Source organism: Mesoplodon densirostris, chromosome 1 (genome assembly GCF_025265405.1).
Source record: "Mesoplodon densirostris isolate mMesDen1 chromosome 1, mMesDen1 primary haplotype, whole genome shotgun sequence".
In the NCBI taxonomy this organism is placed as follows: Eukaryota; Metazoa; Chordata; class Mammalia; order Artiodactyla; family Ziphiidae; genus Mesoplodon; species Mesoplodon densirostris.
The window spans coordinates 50,580,004-50,586,093 of NC_082661.1; positions in this window are offsets into that span (position 1 = coordinate 50,580,004).

Consider the following 6,090-nt stretch of genomic DNA (forward strand, 5'->3'; position numbering starts at 1 on the left):
GTCTAGAATTAGAAGCGCAGGCTGGAGGCCAGGACCTAGGAAGAGGAAGGGCATCAACAAAGGCTCACCCTGGGGATCCTGGCAGGTACTGAGCCTAATCCCCTTGAGGCAAGGAAAGCACAGCCTTCTGCTCCCAATTCCAATGGCTTCTCAGTGACCTTCTCTCTCTACTCTTCTTCACACAGGGGAGGTGCATCAACTTCACCTTACGGAATCCCCACTGCACACAAATGTTCTGCGGCCCAAATACCTGCCTTCAACCCAGCCAGGAGTGCTTCCCCATCAGTAACTGCTGTTCACATGGTCAACATCTCCCACCCATATGCTCTCAGTCACTCTCCAGGATGCTGCCGCTGATCCCTCCTACTGCGGGGAACCTCTGCAGAAGTACTTTGTCACTCCCACACCCATATCCCAACATCTAAAGCACCAAAAACACAAAAGTGTTAAGAGCCCCTTTTGTACTGAATTGGACACATATATTGTGTTTTGGTTTACAGTCAAAAGGAGTTGGGATTTGTTGTTGATTAGCAAGAGAGTTTGTTACCTGGTGAGCACTGCTCCACTGTATGAGATGCAGCTCTACTGCTCCTGCCAGGACAAAGCACCCTGGTGTCCTGTGGATGTTGACATGATGAGTCTCATTCCCCACAGACAGGCCTTCATCTGTCACCATGGGTTGAGATACATGGGGTTTTAACCAAAATATGCTCTTTCCAAAAAGCCCCAAATATCTTTGATGTATGAATACAGTCTGGTGTCCATTACTCACTTGCTGTTACTTAATCTCCTGGGCAAGTTACTTAATCTCCCTGTGCTTCAATTTCTCGCTGAAAAGATGGATAATGGTGTCCCCTCTACAGGGTGCCAAGAGGGTGATAGTAACTGCTACAGTATGCTCAGAACAGTGCCAGGTCACTTGTAAAGACTCAGGGGCCCAGTAGTTAATGTCTTCCTCCTCTGCCCCAGGGAGGGAGAGGATGATGAGCTCAGAGACATCAAGAACTGTGCAGTGAGGACCAAGGTGTTAGAAGAAATCATGACTGGGCCTTTCAGCTCTGGACACCAGGACTTGGGGTTGCCACGCTTGAGAATTCTCTGTAAGCTGCTGACCACGTGTAGGTTAACATCCAAGGCCACCACCCATGTAATCTCCAAGACACTGTCAAAAACAGGTCCTCAAACCTACCACCTCCTTCAGAAGTGTAAGTTCCCTTCCTGTACCTTAATATTTCTCATAATATTAAGGTAATTGCAGGGTCCCAATTTCCCACCAGCTCCTCTGATGACACAGGCAGACCTCCCAATTTATCAGATCCCTCCTAAAGAATACTTTGAAAACATGATCAGGTCTCCTTCCACACTTACATGCCAGAGGACTATCAATAGGCAAGAATTCACTGTGAAAATCACAGAATATATATGTGAAGATGAAGGAAAACCATGGACCACAGAGTCCAAGAAGGGAAGAAGAGACTGCTTACTCAAATACCAGTGCACATACCAATGCAACAAATCAGGGGCCATGAAGAATCAAGGAAACATGAGATGATGAAAAGAATAAACTCTCTAAAGAAACAGAGATCTATGGACTCTTGTAGAGAGAATTCAAAATAATCTTCGTGAAATAGTTTAGTGAAATGCAAGAAACACACATAGACACACAACTTCATAAAATTCAGGAAGAAAATGTATCAACAAAATGAGATGTTCAACAAAGTAATAGAAACCATCCAAAGAACAACTGGAAACTAGAGCTGAAGAATACAATCACTGTACTGAAGAATATAATAAAGAGATTCAACAACAAACTCGAGCAAGCAGAAGAAAGATTCCGTGAACTAAAAGATAGGTCATTTGAAATTATCCTGCCACAGGAATGAAAAGAAAATTTAAGAGTGAAGGAACACTATGGGACATTACAAACAGAAACAAGAGTGAATTATGGGAGTCCCATATGAGAAGAGGAAGAGAAAATGTATGTTTGAAACAAAAGACTTGAACACTTACCAAACATGGAATGAGAGATGTACATGGACCATTTTCTAAGATACATCATATTTTAGGCCACAGGCAAGTCTCGATAAATTTAAGAAGACTGATATGCTATGCATTTTCTCCAACTACAGTTGTATGAAAGTAGGAATGAATATCGTGAAGGAAGCTGGAAGATGCTAAATTACATGAAAATTAAACAACGCATGCCTGAGCAACCAGTGGACCAGAGAAGACTTTTTTAAAAACAAACAAATATCTTGAAAAGGCAAACACAGTATCTAAACCAGATCATGCAGTTTGCAACAACAAAATTTCTAAGGAGTAAATTTATAGAAGTAAATGCATATTTTAAGGGAAAAAATATTTCAACCTAAAGAACTATTTAAAAAAGCACAAAGTTAGTAGAAGGAAAAAAATAATAAAGATTGGAGCAGAAATACATGAAATACAAAACAAGAAAACAATGTAAAAGGAACAAAATGAAGAGTTAGTTTTCTGGAGAACATAAACAAAATTGACAATAGTTTAGACTAAGCAAGTAAAAGAAAGAGAAACCAAATTGATAAAATTATAAATGAAGGAGAAGACATGAAAACTGATATTACCAAAATTAATTATAAAACTCTACTGCTCAACAACTGTACATCAACAAATCGGACAATATTGAAGAAATGAGGAAAGTCCTAGAAAGTACCATCCACCAAGACTAAATCCTGAAGAAACAGAAAATCTTAACAGACCAATAATGAGTAAGGAGATTCAATTAGTAATCAAAAACATTCCAACAAACAAAAGCTCAGAACCAGATGGTTATACTAGTACATTCTACAAATGTTTAAAGAAGAATGAACAACAACCTTTCTCAAGCTTTTCTGCAAAAAATGAAGAGGAAGAAACACTACCAAAGACACTTTACAAGGCCAGCACTACCCTGAATCCAAAGCCAGAAAAGGACATTTAAGGAAGGAAAACTAGAGACCAATATCCCTGGTGAATATAATGGAAAAAAATCTCAACAAAGTACTACTGAACCATTTAAAGGATCATACACCATAATCAAGTGGGATTCTACCCTGGAATGCAAGCATGGTTCAACATACACAAAACAATAAATGTGATCGATTAATACATTAAAGGATGTTCAACATCCTACTCATTAGGAAAATGCAAATCAAAACCACAATGAGATATCACCTCACACCTTTTGGAATTCCTATCCAGGTGCACTGATGGGTGGAGATGCTTGGAGGGATCCATGTCAAAAGCCCATGTCCTCACTGCAAGGGGTCTATAAAATGTACATTTAGCTTTTCCACCACTACGGTGCAGGAAAGCCAAGTAGAAGGGATGACGTACACAGGTTGATTGAACCAACAGACACAACCTGTCACTGTGGCATTGAGTACAGCTCACCACATGAAGAGGCTGAGGGGACACATACATGCAACTCTGTCCCCCAAAAGTGTCCTCTCTCCCCTCAACTCTCTTTGAGTGAACACATTTTTGTGGCATGTGGCCAGTGGTCGGTCAGAGCCAGCTCATAGTGCCTTGTGAGATTTTCAGGAATTTTGTGAGCTAGCTGTTTTAACACAGACATTATCAAAAACCACATTAAGTAAACTATTAATGAATTATATAAACACAATAAATATCCCAAACTCACCACTTCCTAATTCTTTTACTAGTTCTCACTATTGAATATCTTGCTGCCGATGGTACCACAACTGTTGGGCCTGTATGTGGGCTGTGGTGCCCTGCTCCTGTGCATTTCTCCCCCACTCCACATCTAATGACATCAAGTCAGCCATGATGGGGGCATCTATGGCATATGCTATAAATCAGGGCTTCATTTCTTGGTTCATTGTTTATCTGGACTTAAGAATGTGAGGGTGAAAAGTGAATTCAGTTTAAACTAAAAATTATGTCCTGTCTGAATTCTTTCCATTGTGATGAGTGCAAAAATTGGAAAGAATATTCTTCTACTGTTAAACTATTCTCTATTTTGAGAAAGACATCACTCAAAGCACTGAGAAACAAGTGAAATTTAGACAGCTGTCTTCATTGTTTCATTTTCATGTTAACTTTACCACAAATGAAAATACCATCTGACATTCCTGTTGTAACTACATGCTGAGAGCCAATTATTAAACATTTACCAGCACACCACCCATGAGACCCAAATAATTTGGAATTCTGGGCACTGGAATACCAGAGACACCCTCCTGGTATTAGAAAGGGGGCAGGAAATCCTCCAAAGGCCAGGAAGAAAATAGAATACAAAAAGAGAAGTCAGAGGGAACTGCAAAAGCAGGTGCAAGGCAGTTAAAAAAGTAAGAATTCAATCACGAGTGTTTTGCAAGGACCGTTTATGAGCAAGGCATATGGTCCAGACACAGAAACCCATTCCATATCTCTTAGGGGTGATTTTCATTCACTTATTCAACAAATACAAATCTCTGCTCAGCCTGTAGATAAAAAGATGAATACAGTGGAGCCACTACTGCACATTCAGGAAGAGGAAGAAAGCCTAGTTATAGTAGGATCTACTGAAGCCTGTGGTAACGGTGTGGGGAAACTGTTGTAGGATCAGGGATGAAGAGTCACTAATAATGTGCTCCCTAAGAAATGCCCCATCAAGGAGGTGACATTAGCTCTGGAGTTTGATGGATGAATAGGAGTTTTCCAAGAAGCAATGGTGAAAATAGCACAGGCAAAGAAGGTCTAGGCATCCTCCAGTCATGAGGAAAATGTTGAGGGACACAAGTTTAGTAGGACACAGAGCCACCCCTAAATGATACCCTTCTATTCATACTAAGCCATCCAGACCCACCTGTGACTCCATCCCCACTGAGTGCGTCAGGGGAGGGAAAAGGAAGAGGGTCACAGTAAGAGCCATCAACTTGCACAGCTTTCTCTACAGACCTCAGAACAGCTTACCTTCATTAACCCTCATGTCCTCAGGCTACCCTGGGAGGTGGGAGCAGGCATCCACCCCCCATCTGATGCCCTGCCCGGGTCACAGTCCGGATGGCGGGCTGAAGGTACTCATAATCGCCTGCCAGATAGAGCAGGTAGAGCAGGGGCGCAAGTCAGGGGTCCTGATCCCCAGTGCAGAGACTCACAAAAGTTCTGCCCACACTCCAGGGGCCAGGACCTAAACTGAAGGCTGAGAGAGGACTACTTTTATCCCCAGTAGAAATTAGACTCCAGTGCTATGCCCTTCCACAGCTAGCAAATTTATCCTGTGTGAGGACTGCCAGGTTTGCTGTCAGGGTTGCAGAGCCAAAGCTCAGGGTGTGTGGAGCCTGCTGGGACCCCAACACTGTCCTTGCTATTACCCAGCCTGATCCTCTCCTCCTGGAGAAAGACTGCGTGTCTGTTTATCTGTGTACCCCACAGGGCTTCATGAGGTGGCAAGTAGCACACTCTCAGGAAGTGTTGGCTGCAGCAGACTTAAGGGCACTCTTTTGTACCCAGGTTCTCAAACCAGCAAATGGGAAGGCAGGATTACATGCTTACTATGAGAGTAAAGCAGACATCCGATAGTTTGGTTTGAATTTATGCTGCCATCATCCTTCCTAAGAACACCTAATTTCAGTTTGAGGGGATTACCAGACTCTCTGAAGCAGCTCAAGCCCTGTATTTTTCCAAGATTACTTCTCCAGTCCTCCCTTTGATGCTGGGATCTATTCTCTCCTCTCCCATCTCTTCTCACCCTCACCAAAACCTTCTAACTCATCTTCTTGACTAAGGTGGCCAGAGTCGGTCTTTGTTGTTGGTATCTAAAGAACCCAGACTGCTATAGATGCAGCAACTCACCCTGTCTCAGAGCGCAATGCCACCTGCTTTCACCTTCAGGATTCCATCACAGAGGAGGGACCACACCGCACAACTCTGCCACCCAGAGGCCAGGCTCAGTACTGCCCCACATCTGTCAACCTCCAGGCAGCAGCTGCTGTACTTACACAAGGCTTCCACCAGTCAGTTTGGACTTGGTTGACAACTCTAATATGCTTGCACCCTGATTCACAGCAGATGATTTTCCTTGCTGCTCTGCATGCCACCTTTCCTCACAAATCATCAGATGTGCTT